Below are 22902 nucleotides of genomic sequence, written 5' to 3' on the forward strand. Positions count from 1 at the left end.
TGGGTCATTTCACAACTCTATCAACAATATACTAGTGGCCCAGTTTTCCCTCGTCCCTTCCAATATTTATCTTTATCTTTTAATGTCATTTTAGTCAATCTGAGAGGTGTGAGCTAATACCCCAGAGTTGTTTTGTGTTTCTCTAATCAATAGTGATTTAGAGTATTTTTTCATATGACTATAGATGGCTTTAATTTTATCATCTGAAAATTGTCTGTTCATATCCTTTGACTATTTATGAATTGGAGAAAGACTTGTATTCTTATAAATTTAACACAGTTCTTTTTTAAATATATTTTAGAAATGAGACCTTTGTCAGAAACATTGGCTGTAAAGATTTTTTTCCAGCTTTATACTTGAAGTACAAATTCTGCTGAAGGTATAAATTGATATTAATCCCTAATAAATAAGATGCTAGGATGATTTCAGAGAGGTCTGGAGAAAGTTACATGAATTGATCCTAAGTGAAATGAACAGAACTAGAAGAACATTGTACATGGCAACAACAAGATTATGTGATGATCAATTCTGATGGACATGGCTCTCGTCAGCACTGAGATAATTCAGGCCAATTCCAATGATCTTGTGATGAAGAAAGCCATCTGTATCCAGAAAGAGGACTGTGGGGACTGAGAGTGGATCACAACATAGTATTTTCTATCTGTTTTCTTCTTGTTTGCTTGCATTTTTTCTTTTTTTTCCTTTTTGATCTGATTTTTCTTGTGCAGCATGATATTTGTGGAAATATGTATAGAAGGATTGCACATGTTTAACATATATTGGATCACTTGCTGTCTAGGGGAAAGGGTGGGAGGAAGGGAAAGAAAAAAATTAGAACTTAAGGTTTTGGAAGGGAATATTGAAAATATTGAAAATTATCCATGTATATATTTTGAAAGTGAAAAGTTTTAATTAAAAACATAAGATGCATATCCAGAGAAGAACTAGAGGTCATTATTGATCACAAAATAGAAATTTTCAATTATATTAAGTTAAAAAGCTTTTGTACAAATAAAACTAATGCAGACAGGATTAGAAGGGAAGCAATAAACTGGGAAAACATTTTTACAGCTAAAGGTTCTGATAAAGGCCTCATCTCCAAAATATACAGAGAATTGACTCTAATATATGAGAAATCAAGCCATTTTCCAAGAAATAAATGGCCAAAGGATATGAACAGACACTTTTCAGATGATGAAATTGAAACTTTTTCCACTCATATGAGTGAGTGTTCCAAATCACTACTGATCAGAGAAATGCAAATTAAGACAACTCTGAGATACCACTACACACCTGTCAGATTGGCTAAGATGACAAGAAAAGATCAAGGCGAATGTTGAAGGGGATGTGGGAAAACTGGGACACTGATGCATTGTTGGTGGAGTTGTGAATGAATCCAAACATTTTGGAGAGCAGTTTGGAACTATGCCCAAAAAGTTATCAAACTGTTCATCCCCTTTGATCAGCAGAGTTACTACTGCGCTTTTATATCCCAAAGAGATCTCAAAAAAAGGGAAAGGGATGCATATGTGCAAAAATGTTTGTGGCAGCTCTTTTTGTAGTAGCTAGAAACAGGAAATTGAGGGGATGACCATCCATTGGAGAATGGTTGGGTAAATTATGGTATATGAATGTTATGGAATATTATTGTTCTGTAAGAAATGACCATCAGGATGATTTCAGAAAGGCCTGGAGAGACTTACATGAACTGATTCTAAGTGAAATGAGCAGAATCAGGAGATCATTATACACTTCAAAAACAATAATACATGATTGTAAATTCTGGTAGAAGTGGCCATCTTCAACATGGAGAGGATCCAAATCAGTTCCATTTGATCTGTAATAAACAGAGCCAGCTACACCTAGAGAAAGAACACTGGGAAATGAGTATGGGCTGCAATATAACATTTCTAGTCTTTCTGTTAATGTTTGCTTGCAGTTTTGGTTTTTTTCTTCTCAGTTTATTTTTACTTTCTTTTTAAATCCAATCTTTCCTGTGCAACAAGATAACTGCATAAATATGTATACATATATTGTATTTAACATATGCTTTAACATATTTAACATGTATGGGACTACCTGCCATCTAGGGGAGAAGGGGGGGAAGGGAGGGGAAAAGTTGGAACAGAAGGTTTTGCAAGGGTCAATGTTGAAAAATTATCTGTGCATATGTAAAAAAATAAGATGCTAACAAATAAGAATTAATAGCCCGTTTGCCTCTCAAGTATTTGCATTTCAATATCTCAGGTTTTTTGTTTTGTTTTGTTTTTTTGTTTTTTGTTTGTTTGTTTGTTTGTTTTTTTGACAGTTTCTTGATTTCATCACTTTTGGGAATTCCCTGTGAGGAAACTCCTTCTACCTCTATAGATCTGATCTATATTTATAATCCTGGAAAATTGCCATGAGCACTGAGAGTTTAAAAGGTGTAGTGTCAAAGTCAGAGTATATACCATGTGTCTTCCCAATTCAAAGGTCTGCCCTGTGGCTATTATCTCACCGTTATAAAAGCCATTACAACTCAAAGGAATGAACTGGAATCTTTCCCTTCTCTTGCTTATCTCCCTAAACCAACACCCATCCATTGAACATTTTGTTTGAATTGACCTTATTCTTTCTTTATAGGTCTAAGAGAGGCAAGAAACCTTCCAAGTCATATCAGCCAAACCCTTCATTTAATAGATGAGGAAACTCAATCTGGAAAAGTTAATTGTTTTTAATAGACTATAGACTAGATCTGAAAGTTGGAAGCAACTTCTGAGGCCACAGGGAAATAAAAGGGGTGCTACAGAGGCATAATATTGCATGTGCTTTCAGATGAGGTCGCTATATTGTTCATTTTACTTAATTATTTTACTTTATTACAAAAGATCTCTTGTGGAATTAGATAATCTAGAATTGTTTGTAATATAAAGACAGAATATGTCAATCAACCTAAAACAATGATCACATAAGAGAATTGAACTCAGATGCTCTGATTTCAAAACCATTCCTCTTTCCATTGTGGGCCTCAAAAATATTGAGAATTATGACTGGACCTTTTTGTCTTTCTTTGCTTTGGGATTGTGACCAAAGATGGCCATAGACATATCGCCAGATACAAGTGATGTGCTCACTGGTTTTGCTGAACTATTTTTGGGGGGAGGTGTTTTAAAAATTGTTGCAAAGGGGTGGCTTGCTAGGTAAAGATGAGGGGAGGAAAAATATTCGTTAGTTAATCTTATGCAAACATAGCAAGAAAACCAAGTTATTGTGGTTTTTTTTTTTTTTTTTTTTTTTTTTTTGCTTGTTTTGAAAGAAGATGCTGGATTTCAAACTCAGATTTTTTTGATGTCAAATTATCCTTATTTCCCCCACTATCTCATGCTACTTTTCTATTGTGTCAGTACTGCTTTTGTGATTTTTTTTTATATCACAATCAAGTTATTTCCAATTGTCTTGATTTATATCTGGCCACTGGATCCAGATGTCTCTGGAGAAAAAATTGACGTGGGTGACTTTGCACCTACCTCATTTCAGTCCAATTCACTTGCATGCCATGGTATCACCTCCCTGATATCATGATTCTCTTCAAAAACAAAGGGAAAAAAAACAATAAAACAATCATGTCACAGGTTTGAGAATAGCATTTACTGTCTTAGCAGTAGTAATAGAATTTCTGTGCTGGTTTAGAAATTGAATAATCTGTAAGCCCTGTGGAAATAGCATTTTGTCTCTTAAGTATCTACAATATATTTTGCAAAAACTCAGCATGAGTTTCCTTCTGGTCCATTGGTCTCATCTGCCTTGTTCATAATTATAATGCCTTTTCCCCACACCCACCCCCTTTTCCTTATGCCCTCAAGCAAAAAGACATTATCTTCTGTTTTTTACTTCAAAACTGCAGATTTCACTTTGGAAAAATTACCTTCCCTCTCTAGACCTCAATTTTCTTATCTTTTCAGTGTGGGAATTGAACTAACTAGCTTCTGACATACTGTGATTTCCATCAGTTTTAACATTGGCAGCTCCCATATTTTGGTTTTGAAATTTCCCTTTTGAAACAACATTCCTACAGCCTTCCTCTTTGGTATCTCTGAAAACCACTGGGACTTCCTCTAAGAAAGACAGAAGAATGAAAGGGAATTGCTGTTATGAATGAAGGTAAACAGAAATGAATCAAGTATTTTAATAACTGAACCAAAATAGAACAGTCTAAGTCTTAGGAAAGAGGCCCAATTGTTCTACATAGAAGGCTGAAGCATCAGGATGCAGTGACCTCCCAGGACATAAACACTTCAAAGAAAAGAATATGTCTGAATTTAAGCCATCATAATCATCCGGTGGTTTTGTTTCTAAGACCTGAGGCACCTCTGAATGTAACACAACACATTTGACTTTCCAAGGATGCAGAGTTCAGAACCTCTGACATATCACTTCCCCTTGAATATGCTGTCTTGTGCTGTAGAACAACAAGAACAGCCCAGAGGTTCTCCCTTATTTCATCTTCGGACTTCAGGAAGCCCCGGAGAAGGGAAGGTTATTGTTGGTCTCTGAGTTTGTTTTCTGCAGCTTTGGTTTTGTTGGTCTTAGCGCACCAATTTTGAGATAATCTAATTTAGTTCTCTTGTTATTGACATAAACCTGAAGGCATGAGCACCTTGGTACTTCAGAGTGTATTTATTTCCCTATGTATTTGATGTATTTAGCAATTATTTACTGCATACCTGGTGTGGGCCTAGCTCTGTATGAAGCCCCAGAGGAGTATGAGATAAGAAGGCATGACCTGTCCTGGCTAAGAAGAGTCTTAAGGCAACATTGAAGACAATAATTCATATTTATGGAGTGTTTTAGGATTTACAAAGTGCCTTTTAAAGATCCACTTGGGAAGACAAGACACATACAGAGGAGCAGTTAGTGCCATTCTGAGGCTGTGCGTGAGAATCCAAGATAAGAGCACATGGAGTAAGTAAGCACTTAGGAGAGCTCAAGAAGATCTTTAGCAATCAGTCCTAGAAAGCTTCTCAGACAAGGAGACATTTTAGCTGGATCTTTAAGAACAACAAGGAGTCCCATGGGCAGAGGAGGAAAAAAAATGCATGGCCCCTCTACTTCCTCTCATTTCTTTTCTTGGGCAATATTAACCTACTTGGAATCAAAAGATCTTGGCGTGGTCTCATTTTTTTTGTTGTTAATAACAAAACATATGCATGGGTAATTTTTCAACATTCACCCTTGCAAAACTTTCTGTTCCAAATTATCCTCTCCTTCCCCACACCCCTCCCCTAGATGGCAGGTAATTCAATACATGTTAAATATGTTAAAATATATGTTAAATCCAATATAGGTGTGTGTGTGTGTGTGTGTGTATATATATATATATATATATGTATGTATGTATGTATGTATATACACACACACACACACACACGCACACAATTATCTTACTGCATAAGAAAAATCAGATTAAGAGGGGAAAAAAAACTGAGAGAAAACAAAATGCAAGCAAACAACAATAAAAAGAGTGAGAATGCTATGTTGTGGTCCATACTCAGTTCCCATAGTCCTCTCTCTGGATGTAAATGGCTCTCTTCATCACAAGATCTTTGCAACTGGTCTGAAATATCTCATTGTTGAAAAGAGCCACGTCCATCAGGATTGATCCTCGTATAGTCTGATATGATCTCCTAGTTCTACTCATTTCACTTAGCATCAGTTCATGAAACTCTCTCTAAATAAGCCTCCTGATTGTTTCTTATCGAACAATAATATTCCATAATATTTATATACCATAACTTATTCACCCATTCTCCCTCTGATGAGCATCCACTCAGTTTCCAATTTCTTGGTCCCAGTTTTGACTCTTATTAGGTGAATAACTGTCTGCAAGTCATATACACACTCTACCTACCCTGAAATGTTACAATGATGTACACGTGTACACACACACACACATGCACACACAGTGTATATATACACATATATATGCACATGTATGTGTATGTATTTATACACATTTACATACCCACACATGCACACATACACACTGCTTACCCTGAAGTGTTACAATGAGGAAGGCACTCTATAATGTTATAATCTTATGTCAGTGAGCTGCTATTGATGATATAAACAGAGGCTCAGAGACAGTAAGAAAAAGGGATATGGGAGATGGGTATCTTCTGTACCACCTAGCTCTCTATGCAAGGGATTTTGGAAATTATAAATTGCACAGGAGCAACAGTGAAATTTCTATATGAATTTCTATATTCTCTTGAGAATAGTCAAAAGAATTTCTCTAATGGTATGCAAATATCTTGCTATTTGTAAAAGGATTCTGAAGGATATTCCAGCTTAAACTTGAGTGCCTTATGCCTACTTGAAGACTATTGAATAAATGGACTTTTTTTTTACTTACTAGCGAGATGGAATTATTTAGTTTTTAGAAGGCTAATGTTGAAGTTTACAAGACAGAAGAAAGAATAATGAATTTGGAGTTTCAGAATGAAGTCTTGTTCTGCTGTTTCCTAAGCAAATCCCTTAACTTCTGGGGACACAGAATCAGTCAGCATTTAGTAGAGCTTCAGAAATAAGTTATCTAGTCCAGATGTACTTGAATCAGAATCATCATTGCCTATTTGACTAGGAGTCATCCAGTTTCTGATTAAAGACCTCCAGCAATGAGATCTTGACCTTATTCAAAGGGAGCCCATTTTACTTTTTGGCTCAGGTCCAAATCTACTTCTTCACAATTTTTACCCCTCTGTTCCCAGTTCTGCTCACTAGGGCCAACTAGAATTAATATTTTCCTAATGTCAACTCTTCAGATATTCATCAAATTTTCTGCCCAATTAAAATCCATAGTTTTTTCAACTGACCCTCAGATAGCATAGTTTCAAAGCCCTTCACTATTATGATAGCTATGTTCTGTATGTGTTGCAGTTTTTCCTTATCCATACTAAAATATGGTAGCTCTGGTGTCCTCATTTACTGTTGATGTTTCCTTTCTGGAAATCATTTTGGAACTTTGCCTAAAAAACTATTAAACAATGTATATGTATTCTCTGACCCAGTTACACTAGTACAATATTTATACCTCACAGAGATAAAAGAAAGGGGAAAAGGACCCATGTGTGCAAAAAAATTTTAGCACCTCTTTTTATGGTAGCAAGGAATTAAAAACTTCTGAAGGGATGTCCATCAATGGGGCATGGCTGATTATGTTAGAATACTATTCTGCTATAAGAAATGATGAAGGGGATTGTTTCAGAAAATCTGGGAAGGCTTTTATGAACCGATAAAAAGTGAAGAGAAATAAGAAGAAGTATTCATAGAATAACAGGAAAAAGTAGAGAGATAATCAACTTTGAAAGAGTAACTCCGTGAACATAATCCCCAGCCACAGTTTCAGAGGACTCATAGTGAAACATGCTACCCACCTCCAAGTAGGAAGGGATGGCCTCAGTATGTAAATTGAAGCATATCTTCTCTATCTTTTTCTGGTTTTGGATATGACTAATGCAGAAATTTTCTTACCTTTTTCAGTGGTCAGGGAAGGGGAAGGGAAAGAATTTGGAATTGAAAATAGAATTGAATGTAGAAAAAAAATTAAATAAAATTCAGGAGCCGGAACTGAAACATAATATTCTAGATGTGGTTTGACCAGGACAAACCATACAACCTATACAAGTGGTGAACCACAAAAGCCCAACTGTTCAGCAGATCCTTATCACCTTTTCTCAACACTAGATCTTTATTAAAGTTGTTTAAAATCACATTTGCTCTTTTGATTGCCATGTCACACTGTTAATTCTTAGTGATTGACCAAGATACTTGGCCTTTCTTGGCTTTGATATCTTCATCTGTCAAATAGAGATGTCCCTTCCAGGTCTAGATGTTATGATCCTGATTATCTTTTAATATAACCTTTGGAAGAAGTTGTGACCATTGAGTCTGACCTTATAGAAATGAGAATCTCTGCTATAATACACACAAGTTGTCATCCAGGATCTGTTTGAAGCCCCTTTATAATCTAGCTCCCTCCTCCATTTCAGTCTTCCTCTATCTCATTCCCCTGCATGTACTCTTTGATCTAATGACACTGGCTTCCTAGATGTTCCACCAGCAAGATACTCCATCTCTCAGATCTAAGCTTTTTCTCTGGGTGGAATGTTCTCCCTCCTCATCTCTGCTTCCTTTAAGTTCCACTAGAGTCCCATCTACTGCACAAAGCTTTTACCAGCCCCTTTTAATTCTAGTGTCTTCCCTCTGCTAATTATTTCCTATTTATCCTGTATTTAGTTTGTTTGTTCATATTTGTTTGCATGTTGTTTCTCTCATTAGACTGGGAATTCCTTCAGAACAGGGCCCGTCTTTTGCCTCTTTGTATTTCCAGTTATGGCACATATTAGGTAGTTAATAAATGTTTCTTGATTGATTGAAGACCTGTAGTGAGGAAGGACCTATGACCCTTTGAAGTAACTTATTCTATGCTTTGATTGGAATTTTTTTCTTACATCAGTCCTAAATATTTCTCTTAGCAACTCTTATCCATTCCTCTTGTTCTTGCCCTTTGGAACCAAATAGAGCAAGTCTAATCCTCCTCTTGTATATGGTAATCTTTTAGGTTTTTGAAGGCAATTCTCAGTCCCCCTCTCCCCATCTTCCAGTCTTCTTTTTTCCAGGGTAAAAAAATCCTTCATGGGATCCTTATATTGCATAAACTCAAGCCTCCTCTGAATGTTCTCCAATTTTTCAACATCTTTTCTAGAGGATTGTGGTTCTTCAGTTATTTTTCAGGAATGTCTGAATCTTTGTGACCCCATTTGGAATTTTATTGGCAAAGATACTGAAGCGATTTGCCATTTCCTTCTCCTGCCTATTTGAAAGATGAGGAAACTGAGGCAAATGGGGTAAAGTGACTTTCTCAGAGTCACACAGCTAGAAATTGTCCAAAGTTAGATTTGAACTCAGATTTTTCTAATTCCAGTCCCAACATTCTATCTGGCTTCCACCTTCCTAGAGGGAGTCTTCTACAAAAAGTGGAGGTGGGGGGAGGAAAGTCATCTTAAAATATGCAACTAGTGGAAGCAGAAACGGGGAAATGTTCACTTGTGCTCTGAATCTATGACTCTTCAGGTTGCAAAATGTTTGGATTTCATACACTAAAGTATTGCACTTTCTAAATCCTTAGGCATAGATAGACTTTTCTCAAGTGAATCTAGGCTAGGTATGTGATTACAGAGGAGAAGTTTACAGAGAATTACAAGGTGCTCCCTTTACAAGTAAAGGATCTTTTGCCTTGTCTCCAGAGAACTGGAAACAGTTCTTTGCAAACAGCTGCCTTTGTAGGGCATAGAAGTTAAACCCAGACCCGTGACTCAGCTCTTATGCAAAGCTTTCTGGGATTTCAGGTACGATTGAATTCAGCTCCATTGGCCTAATAGTACAGCAGGTAAGAGATACACTTTTTTGAGTCTCCTGTATTTTTTTGGTCACTTGCCCTTGGTGAGAGAGGAGATTATATTTGTTTATATGGTTCTTTTATGGCATGGGAGAAGGATTATTCTTATTCTGCTAGGCCTTAGAGGGTAGAGCTGGGAGCAGTGAGTGTAAGCTGGAGAGTGGTAGATTTGGTCTTGAATTAAAAGAAGACTTTTTAAAAAATGAAATTGTAGAATCTTAGCACTTGGTTAACCCCTAAAGACCCAGAAGTATTGAACTTGTGGCCAACAAAACTCTTGAGTTCAGCTAAACAGATTAAAATGAAATTGGAAAATGTTTAACAAAATAAATGAAAATACGATATAATATGATGGTAACATATGGTTTTCTAAGTCAACATATGGGCTGCTGGAATCCATTCCTATTTGAGTTTAATATGAATAGAGTCTAGTGTAAATCTCTTTTTTATGAGGAGAAGGTTTTGCCCAGAGTCACACAACTGATTTGTAGGAATGCTTTAGCTAGAACTGTGACGCCCAACTCCTAATTCAGAACTCTTTAACAATATTACTTGATTTCTTTTTCCCCCTATTCTGACCCCCCTTCTTTTCGCTTCCAAAGTTTTGAGGGTAAGTACCTTGGGGATCCATGTCTTTTGTGTCTCACTCAGTATCTTACATGGCATCCTGCACATAGTGTATGCAGTGGAAAAATGATTGACATTAATTATTAGAAAAGTTCGATAAGCATTGTTATTCCTCACCCTTTTATATCTTTTCTGCTGTGCTCAGTTTCCCTGAGTGTTGTAGCAGAAGACCAGGAAGTCACAACCAAATAAATCTACCATCTTCATTCTGAGCTAAAACATCTGTCCTATATAAGCTATAGCACAGTCTTCAGTCTCTTGAGTTCCAAAGCATGAGCTTGCCCTGCATAGACATCTGGGTGGTACTTCTACACCTGGCTGGGCCTTAAGCTGACCTCTCTAATACTCCAAAGCTAAAGATGCCAGCTGCAGTCCCCAACCAAAAGACCTTTATCTCCCCTGACCATGCACTTTTATAATCCTCTATTCCTCCTAAGAAAGGTACCAGAGATTTGAGTTATTAGTGGAAGGGGGAAGAGGGAATACCAAGAGGAGAGAAAGAAGGAAAAGGCTATACTTGTTACGGTCATAGAATCATAGCTTTAGAGTTGGAAAGGATGTTTGGAGTAATATAGTTTATTCCCCTTCACTTTATAGGAGAGGAAACTAAGGCTAAGAAAATGAAATGATTTGCCCAGCATCACATAATATTTGGATTTGAACTCAGTTTCTTTAACTCTAAATCCATAGCTCTTTTCCCTGTCCCCTATCATCTCTTCTTAGTCTTTCCTAGCTTTTAGTGAACTTTTTCAGATGGGTTGCTTTTCAGTGACAGTTTCTTTCCCTCCCCCCATTTCTACCTTCCTCCATAGTTTATATCCTTCTAAGACCCTTCCTAGGTGCCTTTTAGGGTGAGAATATGTTAGATGAGACAGAACCTACAATAGGAGCAAATTCCTCCCTGACTGGAGACCAAGGTAAGAAAATGGCAGTGTCCTCATACCACATTTCTATCATCTTGTATTTCTTCTGTAAATTTCTTTTTTGAAAAAGTGGCAAGCACTTGACCGGTGGAGATGCTATTAATATAGGTAATAGAGCATTAGGAATCCTGTCTGCCTGCCACACCCTCCTTGGAAGGCAAGACTAACCTGTTTAGAAAGCCATAGTTGTTGCTAAAGGATGACAGATATAGCTGCTGCAACTTCAGGTTGTTCCCACAGCTGGAAACTTGCTCACTCACACAAGCAGAATGTTGACAGTGAAGGAAGAGTCTACAATTAAGGGATGAAACGATAATAACAGTGATGACGAATATTAATGGACTTTCATCATATTCCTCTCCAAGGGTACTAAAGCTGTTTATAGATATGATCTAACATCACCCTGCCAAAAATCCTTGTGATTTAGCTAAGGAGTATTTAATATTATGCCCATTTCCCAGGGATAATATCAAGGCAGAGAGAAGTTAAACCAATTTCCCAGGGTGAAACTCAAGCAACACAGTGGCTTATTGGCTCCTCAACTGTGTTTTCACATATGTATCTGTTTTACAATCATTTATGCTCCAAAGGAATAACAACTATTCATTATTCAGGGCTAATTCTCCTTGACCATTTTCATTATTCAACCAATCAACAAACAGTTATGTGCCAAAAACTGGATGCTGAGAAGTCAAATATAACATATAAAATAATCCCTGCTCCTAGTGAGCTTACATCTTAATGGAAAACTATATTATAACAATAATAATAAGTAGCATTTATATGACTCATTAAGGTTCATGAAGTGCTTTACAAACATTTTTAGTATCCTCACAATAACTTTGGGAGATGCTATTGTTACCTACATTTTACAGATGAGGAAACTGAGGCAGACTGCTATTCAATGAGTCAGCCAGGATCATAGTGCTAATAAGTCTGGGGTGAAATTTGAATCATTTCCTTATTCAGACCCAGCACTAGCCTGTATATACAGAATAAAAATAAAGAAAATAAATATAAACTACTTGAATACAAAGTAGTTTGGGAGAAATAGCACTAACACTAGCGCTGATTAGAAAGGGATTCAGGGAAGATTCTTAAGCTGTTTTGAAAGAAGAGCAGAACTCTAGGAGGTTAAGGAAAAGAATATATTTCAAGCATACAGGACAAAAGCATAGATTGAGTGTGTGTGAGTGCCGTGCTGAGTCTGTGAGTAGATAGGAGTAGTAGCTAAAAGAAAAGCACCAGTAAGCAACTTAGTACTTGACATCAATTCTTCCTCATATCCAGGCTATTGCCAAGTCTCATCTGTTTTGTTGTTCATTCTTTTCAGTCTGACTCTCTGTGACACTGTTGGGGGTTTTCTTGGCCAGGATATTGGAGAGGTTTGCCATTTCCTTCTTTAGCTCATTTTACAGATGAGACAACTAAGGCAAACGGACTTAAGTGCCTTGCCCAACCACTATGCCATTTTGCTGCATTTATTTTACCTCCACATTATCTTTCATATCTTTCCTCTTCTGCTTACATAACAATGGCCTTAATTTATATTAGACCTTCATCACCTTTCCCCTGGATTATTCCAGTAGTTTTCTAATTGGTCTCCTTGCTTCCATAAACAGATGTTAAATTAATCCTTTGTTCATGAAACTCCAATGACTTATTTTTCCTCCAGGATAAAATACAAATTCTTCTATTCTTCACAATCCAGTTAACGGTTTCCCTTTCCAGATTTATTGTATGTTATTTTCCTTTATGCATTATATGTTACAGCTGAACAGTCCTATTTGCTATTCCCCACACATAACAGTTTATCTCCTCTCTCTGGGTGTACTACTCCCTCTTGGATATTTCCTTGAACTTGAACTTCCCACTCAGAGTTTTGGGTTCTGCAGAGGGAGGCACTGAAAATAACCCTTAGAGGGTAGGTTTCTAGTACTGTCACTGAGGAGGACCCACTGGTGTGCTTCACATTAACAACTGGGCATTTAGGTTTAGGCTTAATTAGCTTTTAGGAAAAAAAGGTGGATGATATGTTAAAAAACAAAACCAAAAAAAAATTGGTTTTTGTACCACACAATTGGTACAAAACATTTCCTCCAGAAGTTTGAGAGAAACTTCCACATGTAAACAGAGATCTATAGGAAGAGTGGCTCAAATTTAGGATACAGGGGTAATGAGGTATACTACTGTGTGGATGTAGCAAAAGGGTAAATCACGCCTCCCAATGCTTTATAGCCTGGATGGTAGTTCTTCCTTTAATTCATAGCTGGAATTCTTCTCTGGTACAAGGGGTCATGCTCTTTGAAGACTTCTCCTTCCTCATGTCTTTTCTGCATCTATTTATCTTTGTATTATTCTTCTTCATGGACATAGCCCAAAGACCTTGACAGTCATCAGATATTTTCTGTGTGGTATCATTCAACTTCTTGCCATGTTTTAAAGACTATAATCTTTTTATATTGATTAAAGACTTATTCATGTGTGTGTGAGGAAATTCTTTAACACTTATTACTCTGCTAGCTATATGTTGATTCATTTGTGGTGTCTGGATCTTCATAAAGACATTGATTGAACTTCAAAATGGAGAGGATGGGGAAAAGCTAACATTCCCCCAGTTAAATAAACATTTGCTATCCTTAGTATATCCACAATTATGGCTTTTTAAAATCAAATATCTTGTGGCATTATTTACAGGCAATCCAGAAATTAACATTCTTTCATTCTTCCAAGTACAAGTGATCCAACTTAATAAACATATCATTTTACAAAATTCTTAGGGATTATCACTTTAATGCTTGTAAAAGGCCTTTCCTACCCACCAAAACAGTAAAGAAAAATAAAAGGGAGATGAAAGGAAAGGGAAAGTCTGATCTCCCCAATAGTTCCAGGCCACATGGGATTTTCCCCACAGACTGAAGTTACCCCCCTTAAACTTGGGTGAGAAATAAAACCATTCTGAGTGAAAATTCTTATACTATTTGTTTTTAAACCACATAGGAAGATACAACTAGATATCTGGACAAAACATTTCCGAGAATATCCCCCCCCTTTTTTTAAACAGAGTGCACCATAATGTCTCTACGCAGCCCTTTTTCTCACAAAGTGATCCCACTGGTTCTCCAGGCAAAAATTTATTCTGGAACCATTCACCATAGAGCACCCCAAATGTCCCCCATAGATTCTTATCAATGCACAGAACAACCCCAATGGGACGGGCTAACTCACTTATCTTTCATCTTTTATGTATATCTTTGGACAGGCAAGGAAACACATTCTCTCCTTAGTCTACTTCTTAGCTTCCTTAGCATTATTCAAAGCTCAACTTATTGCCAGCCTCTTTCCTCTTAAAAATTACTTTCTATCTATCTTGTGTCTATTTTGTATTAGCTTTCTTTAATGTTAACATAATGTTCCCCCCATAGAATGTATACTGGTTTTTTGTTTTTGTTTTTGTTTTTTTTAGAATGTATATTTTTTAAGGACAGAGACTATGTTGGGTTTTGTATACACTAAATACCTGGCACATAGGAGGTGCTTATTAAGTACTTGTTGAATGAATGAATGAATGAATGACATGATATGACATGGCAGGATGAGTTCTGCCTTTTTAATTTTTAGTAAAGTATCTTGGAAATATCACCTTTTTTGAATCATCAATAAAATGAGAATAAAAATACTTTTACTACCTTACTTGACAGGATTATTGTAGGGATCAAATAAGACAATGTATATACAAAGTGATTTTTGACCATAAAATATTTTGTAAATGTGAACAGTATATATTGTTCTTAGTAATAAATGACTTAAAGTCCCCTGATATTTTGCTGAGGTACAAAAGTGACCTTGGAATCCTGGAGACTGTTCCAGCAGAGCACAAGCTCCAGCAGGTCTTTCCAAGTGAGAAATGCCTGGCATCCGAGCCAGCCTAGCTAAGTTGGGAGAGGCTTCTCCACACCAGGCTGGTCATCGGGTGATTATTATTATTTTTATTTTTTTTTTGACCACAAGAAATCATAAAACTGTCTCCTAAAGCCTAGAGGAGCTGTGATCCACACCCATGCAGGGAACACCCACTCTGAGGAAATCAGTGCTGGTCTCACTGATAGGATGATGATTTTTAGGCATATTTATGGTCCTTGCTCTTAACCTGTTTTCTTTATGAACCTGTTCTGGTTTGCCGAGCTGGCTTAAAGTGACAGGACTGGATTATCTCTGGTTTGTGTTTCATGCTGTACCCAAGGGGTACCTGGTACTTAGCACTGGTGGATATTGTAAATGTATTAGAAAAATCTACATCGGGACTGGAAATCAGTCTCTACTGGAGAGCTCACCTCCTCCACTCTTGGCCAAACTACATCAAATCAGAATTTGTTTCTTCTGTTATTTAACCCCTTATGTTTTCGTGATCTCTTCTTGAAATGTTCCACAATCACTTTCACACAGGCCCAGAGATTTGCTCATTTCCTAGCCAGCTGTCTCATTGTCCACCATCCCCCAGTGCTGGGTACCTTGTTCCTGCCCCTTTTCAGCTTCCTTTTGTGAGTTGTCTTCCCCCATCAGATTGCAAGCTCCTTGAGGATTGTCCTTCACTTTATCTTTGTTTCCCATGAGTTTATCACAGTGCCTGGTACATAACAGATGTCAGTTGTTGTTGTTGAAATCACCTCAGTTGTATCCAGTTCTCCATGATCCCATTATGGAGGATTCTCCTGGCAAAGATCTTAGAACAGTTTGCCATTTCTTTCTTCAGTCATTTTACAAATGAGGAAACTGAGGCAGGGCCACACAGCTAGATTTTTGTTCCATATTGAAGAAAAAATTATTAAAAAAATAAAAGTTCTAGCAGCAAGAACAATGACAAAACAAAAGGAGAGACAGACAGACAAAAGAAGGTTGCACTCTGTGGGATTGCTCTCAGTCTTTTACTCGACTTCTTCATATAGAGCAAACGTGCCTCTCTGCAGCGTCTCGGTGTGGGACTGCCTCTTGCTAGGTTTCCCTTGGGATCCAGCATCAGGCCTTCTCAGTCTGCCCGAGGCCAGGCATGCTTGACCCTATCTCAGACCTGCTCCCTTCCAGCCTGGGGACTCAGTACACAGCCTCCTTTGGGGCTGCTGTCAATACCTACCTTATTGAAGATTTAAGATCACTGTCAGTGTCCCTGGAATATTTCATTCCTTTCCTATCTGGGGAATCTGAAAAATGAAGCTTTTCTTTACTGTCGCTTCCTTTTTCTCTGTCTCTTCCTTCTGCTCCCTCCTCTCCAGCTATGTCAGTTCCTGCTCAGACTGCTTTATTTTTCTGTGGATCTCCAGGTTTTGCTTGTGAAGATCGGAGAGCTGCTAGTGTTTGAGCAGTACTTCCTTATTGAGAAACTGCCTCCTGCAGAGCAGACGGCTTCTAGTCAGCGAGCCTGTCTTCCTCATTTTCCTTTTTGGACAGTTCCTCGTGCTGTGGGGCTGAGCAAGGGTGAGTTTGGGTGGGTGATGGGGGGTAGGTGAGCTTCTTCTCTTGTTCATCTTTTTCATAGTAACTGTTTCCTCCACACTCACCTAAAAGGCTAAACAAAGGATTTACCACCTTGGGCAATGGGGGGTCTCTTCCTTCTTCACTTTGGGGGGCAGGAGTTTCTTAAAGACATCATCTCTTCACTGGAGAGTTCCTTTGTGGACATGCTTCAAGCTTTGTCCTTTTTTCCCCCTGCTATCCCTTTTGGAGGCATCTTTTCTTTTGGTTTGTTTCTTGCTGTTGTGTTTCTGCCCCATGATCTCTGCCCTAAGTGACCCAGCATCTTGTGGTACATAAACTTCTTACTGTGTTTTGGGGTTCCAGCTGACCCACAGCTAGATTGGACCCTAAAGTTTGAGACTAAATTTGATTTCAGGTCCTCCTGACTCCAAAGCTAATACCCTTATCCATTGCTGCACCCTTAATAGTGTTTAATACATGTTTATTAACTATTTACTTTGGTGAGATACATTGAGGGGCACCGTGAATAGAATGTTGGACACGCAGCCAAAATGATCTGAATTTAAATCCAGCCTTCTAAGCTTATTGAGTAACTCTTAACAAGTCACTTAACCATATCTGTCTTGTTTTAATAGCACTTACCTTTCAGGGTTTTTTTTTTAAGTATAAAATAAGATAATATTTATAAAGCACTTTGCCAGTCTTAAGGAGCAATATAAGTGCTAGTTGTTAGAATTGTTGTTATTGCTGCAGATTATTTTAGGTCTTTATTCAAAATATTCTGGTTATAGTTAACACATGGAAATCAGGAAGAGAACCATTAGGTGGGGAAACATTAGCACTTTCATAAAAGTCTTAGTTTACTATGTATGGGAGATATTGTGATATCATAGAAAGCACTATTGGACTTAAAATCAAAAGGCTTAAATTAAAATCCTAACTCTTAATACTGAATAATTGTGTGATAATGAGCAAGGCATTTCCCCTTTATGGACTTTAGTTTCCTCATCTGTTAAATGGAGATAATACCTTACAGTGTCTTAATAATAAAGTGTTTTGTAAACCTTAAAGCACAGGGAAATAGGGATTTATAATTACTGTTATAATTGTTATTGTTGTAACTATGTGAGGCATCTAGACTGATGAATTCCTGCAGTGCTGGAGTACTGTAGCATCACTCTTTGACCTAATGCCAAGCTTTTTAGAGAGAACTCCTCTTTCATTCTGGATGAATACTTTCTGCTGTCTGTTGGCTACCCCCACTCTCCCTGAATAGAAAGTAGCCAGTGTGGCTGCATTTCACTACATTCGGGACACTTTGCTAAGGGCAATTTGAGCTCCAGGTAGGGAGTTTGACTAGCATTGTTTCCTGTTTCAGAATGAAGTAAGCCAAGAAAGAATGTTCTCCTAGAAGTGACTTGAAAGGTTGGCAGGTGCAGGCTGGTGATTTTCTTGCTACTGGGTTCAGACCAAAATGTTTCCAGGTATCACTGTTTCACATAGGGCAATCTCACTGGTGGTGCAGACAAAAATTTGCTCTGGTTTATGGCTTGGCCCCAGGTAGACACTGAACATCTCCTTTTTACGGTTTTCACAGCCCTTTACCATACATTTGTTGGAAGTTCTCTAAAAAGAAACTTCTGTTTCTGAAGTCACAAATAACCAAAATGGGTCACACAATGAGAATGACAAGAGTTATTCTGCAGGCTGGGGTCTCCTGGTATTAGGATTATAGCAAAAACCAGAAGTTGATTCCTTTTTTCTTAATTGCTTCTGATTTATAACACACTTATCTTGATTGTTCTGACTTATCTTCAGAGTGATGTCAGGAGCTAAAGCAGCTGTGACTGGCTAAGCATACTATTTGATTTATTCTAGCCTCAGGTTCCCAGTTTGGGGATTGCTAAAACCCTTGACTTACCTGTTTGTACCAGATATTATAGATCTTTAGGGCATTTTAGGACTTTTGAGTCCCAGTAGGGTGACATCCAAAGAGATAGGAAGTAAAACTCAGATTATACGTGTTTGCTGCATTTTAACATGTTTGATTAAAGAGTCCATGAAGAAAAATGAGGCAACATAATGGTATAGAAGTTTTGCTATTGTTTCTGGATTTCTTTGCTATATCTAGTACTGCTCATCTTATAGAAATCTGAGAATCACAGAATTTGAAAGTGAAGAGAAACCCTAGGAACCATCTAGGCCAATTCATAGTTAAATTGGTTTTTTTAATTAAAAAATTTTAATAATAGCTTTTCATTTTCAAAATAGTTTCAACATTCATCTTTGCAAAACCTTGTGTTTCAAATGTTTCTTCCTCCCTTTCTCCTCCCTCCTTCCCCAGACAGCAAATAATCTGATATAGGTTAAGCATGAGCAATTCTTATAAACATATTTGATAATAAAAAAAAACTCTAATAACTAGCCACCCATTTGGGCCCTGAAAATTTTCAATAAAAGGAAACACATTTCCTCCCTTTTGCAGTTAGAAATAATTCAAATTATTGAGAATTTTGTCATACTGTAAGCTTATATCTACCCATTTTCTTGGGTTTTGCCTCCCAGAGCCCAATAGAACAAGTCTATTTTCTTTTCCACATAGTTTTCCTAAACTATTTGAAAAATACCATCATTTACCCCTGAGTTTTCTCTTCCCAGACTAAATATTACCAAATCTTTCAGCCAATCCTTTTGGAGAATGGTTTGGAGGACTTTCTACAATAAATCTACCATCCTCATTTCCCTTCTCTTGAAATACTTCAGCTTGCAAATATCCATCCTAAAATTGAATGATGTCCTGCAGATATGTCTGGTGTGATTAGGGAAGACTGTAAGTGGAACTATTACTTCCTTTACTTTAGACCTTATCTATTCTCTTAATGCAGCCTGAAGCTATATAACATTATTTGGCTATTATCTCACACTATTGATACTTGTTGAACTTGAAATTTATTTTTAAAAAAATCTCTGCCCTCTTCTCAAGTCGTACCTCTCCCCTGTCTTGTACTTATGAAGTCAGACTTTTTTAAAGCCATGTGCATCACATGACTCACTGTGTTCAGCTAGCCCCAGGCATGTCGAACATTCCATTCTGGCCAGCTCCAGAACTCCTAACCTAGGAAGTCCTGGTGCTGTCTTGAGTGTTGAGTTCATTATATCTAGTCTGTCAGAACCATATTCTGATCCAGCCATCTTTTTCCCATCTCCCCTACCATACATGACACATATGTGTGTATATGCATATATAGGCATTTACATATATACTTCTATGCACCCACATATACATACTTCTCTCTCTGTCTCTGACTCTTTCTCTCTTTCTCTGTCTTTCTCATTTTCTCTCTATCTCTGTCTCTTTCTGTGTGTCTGTCCCTGTCTCTCTCTTTCTGTCTCTTTCTCTCTCTCTGTCTCTCTCTTTCTATCTCTCTGCCTTTTTCTGTATCTCTTTGTCTGTCTCTCTCTGTCCCTCTCTATATCCTCTCTGTTTCTGTCTCTTTTTCTGTCTCTGTCTCTCTTCCCCTCCCCCCTTACTTCTCAGTTCTGGTAATGAAATAAATCACTGCTGTCACCACAGTGAGAAAAGAGTGTAGCGACGAATTCCACTCTGGCTCTACACACATCTCAGTTATTTCAAAACAACTGTCTCTTGCAACCACTCCCCTATGTAGTTGTTTCTCCATATTACAATGTAAGTAAGCTTCTTGAGAGCCTGGACTATTTCACTTTTCCATGTGTTTGTCTAGTGCTTAGCACATTGCTTGGGTTCTGACATTGGAAATCCCTTCTTCCTTCTCCTTTTCCTTCTCCCTCTAAAATTACTTCCCTACCTGTTTTCTGATACTTCCTTTCCTTTTACTACTAAGTAAATCCTTTAATTTCACAATAAAAGGCTTAGCTTGAAAATCCTATGGAAGAGGAAATTTGGTGACATTTATGCTGGGGATCTAAGAAACAAGATCCTAAAAGTAGGTTTTGATTAGAGGTCAATGAAGAGAGAGCTAGATTCTCTGAATACCTGAAGGAGTCAGGAAGAGGGAGTCATTAAATACTGATTAAAAGGTGAAAACACCGGACCTTTGGAACTCTAAACTCTTCAGTATTCTTGACAGCTCTCGGATTTCATATATTAGAAAATGTGAGCCTGTTTTTGATAGGGGGATTTTTCTCATCTTGGGGGTGCTTATATCAATGAAACTATAAGTCTTAACTAATCCCTAACCCCTGACCCATAACTTCTTGTGATTACATGTTTCATTGACATTACATTATATCTCAGTCAGCATATAATTGTTTTTCAATGTTACTGTTTAGTCATTGCAGTCTCTTTATGACTCCATTTAGGGTTTTCTTTGAAGAGACACTGGAGTGGTTTGCCATTTCCTTATCCAACTCATATGAAAGATGATAAACTGAGGCAAATAGAATTTGGAATACAAAAGGAAAGAGAAAGAAATAAGGGAAGGAGAGTGGAAGGAAGGAAGAGAAGGAGGAAGGAAAGAAAGAAAATAAAAATGCTCTCTACCCTCAGAGGCTCTAAAGATAAACTTTTTTAGTATTTGAAAGCCAGAACTGGACTCAGAAAGACCTGAATTCAAAATTGTCCTCAGATACTAGCTGTGTGATCCTGGGCAGGTCCCTTAATCTTATTTGCTTTAGTTTATCATGTTTCAAATGAGTTTGGCATAGTAACCGAAGATGGAATGTTATTATGTGAGGTATACCGAAAGGCCAGTTTGACTAAACCAGAGAAGTGAAGGGAAGAGAAGTAATTGTATAGTAAAAGACTAGCTAAGTAGAGTGACTTTAAATCTCAAATAGAGGAGTTTCTGGTTGATCTAGAGGTAATAGGAAAAAATGAAATTAACATGTTCTGTCCTTGATAAGAATTTTATCATGGTTACCTATCCTATTCATATATTAGCATACTGCTGTCAAAGCTAACAATCAAATCGGTAATCATTTATTTAAGCACCTACTATGTGCCGGGCACTGTGATAAAAGCTAGAGCTATGAAGAAAGGCAAAAAATCAACTAAGCTAAAAAGTGTTTCACTGGCTGAGCATAAACATGATCACATAGGTATTGTTTAGATATGAGTTTATTATAAAAAAGAGGAACCTAAAAATTATATACTAGCCATCTATACTTGTATCCATTTCTTCATTTTGTCCTTCACAATCTAATTGTTCAAAGAAATGAGAGGGGGACTGCCTTAACTATATACCTAACTTTCTTGTGATTTTTATTTTCTCCTCTGCTTTAGTACCAAACTTTACTTTTGATTTAACAAGTTGATGATCTGACAACTTATTTGGAGATAATTCCCAATTCAAACTGGAATTAATTTCATTTCTTGTGAATGTGATCTCGTACTTGTTCTTTTAGAGCTTCCCAACCCAAGGGCCTTCCAGAAAGTGTTTTTAATGTCTTATTTCATTGTTTAATGAAGGGAGAGGGGAGAAGTTTAAATGGGGAATTTAATTAGGCAATTTAACTAGCAAGTCACTTAACCCTGTTTGCCTCAGTTTCCTCATCTGTAAAATGAGCAGGAAAAGGAAATGGCAAAATCACTCTAGTGTTTTTGCCAAGAAAACCCCAAATGGGGTCATGAAGAGTCAAAAATGACTGAACATCATAGTCATTATCATACTCAGTGTTCAGTTTGTTTTTTCTTTCTCTTGATGATCTTTTGCAGTTTCATTAGGTAAAAGGGAAAGCTCTTTTAACAGAAGGGATGATGTATGGGCATTTTTTAAGAGATGAGGTTTTTTGGATGGTCCTGAATTTAACACTTTAAAAAAAATTATGAAACAGACATAGATCAAGTCACACAGGTCACAGCCCAAATGTGATTTTTCCCAAGCTGAATAATTAGATGCCCAAAGTGGGTCGATAAACACTCTATTCCCCCTCCCCCCTGCTTTCCTTTTAACTGGGGTTCTCTAGAAGTTGTCAGATAAGCACATCTCATGGCAAATAGCTGCCTGTAGAAACAAAGGGGATGGTACGGTTTAGGTATCAGCTGAGACACTCCCTTGTTAGAAACCATGTTCCACTGGTGTCACTGATCCTGAGGTTCCAGGCTTGGAGAGGTGGAGGTAAGAGATCACAAAAGCCTGTTTATTTAGACAAGGGTTAGAATTTAGAGCTGAAAAAGCCAAGGAGATAGTTTGGTATAGTTGGGAGAAAGCTAGCTCAAGAAGACCTGAGTTCAATCAGACTTCAGACATTTATTAGCTGTGTGATCCTGGACAAGTCACTTAACCCCATTTACCTCAATTTTCTCATCAGTTAAATGAGCTGGAGAAGGAAATAGCAAATCATTCCAGTGTCTCTGCTAGGAAAAGCCCAAATGGGGTCTCAAAGAGTCAGGCACTACTGCAACAAGTGAACATCATCATTTATGCACTTGTTACCTCCCCTCGTAAAAAGTAAGCTTCATGA

At 37.4% G+C, this 22902-nt stretch overlaps 1 protein-coding gene across 8 annotated transcripts in view; it reads left to right on the forward strand.

Moving 5' to 3' along the window:
• CTIF (cap binding complex dependent translation initiation factor) overlaps positions 1-22902 on the forward strand; it is a 486242-nt gene that overhangs the window by 76981 nt on the left and 386359 nt on the right. The window contains exon 5 of one of the 8 annotated variants that reach the window (XM_074279342.1): positions 16305-16458. The exons of the other annotated variants lie outside the window; for them this stretch is intronic. The gene's annotated coding sequence lies outside the window, so the exon portion shown is untranslated. The remainder of the gene's footprint in view (positions 1-16304; positions 16459-22902) is intronic. 8 annotated transcript variants of the gene reach the window in all.

This window comes from Sminthopsis crassicaudata, chromosome 1, assembly GCF_048593235.1.
Source record: "Sminthopsis crassicaudata isolate SCR6 chromosome 1, ASM4859323v1, whole genome shotgun sequence".
Taxonomy (NCBI): Eukaryota; Metazoa; Chordata; class Mammalia; order Dasyuromorphia; family Dasyuridae; genus Sminthopsis; species Sminthopsis crassicaudata.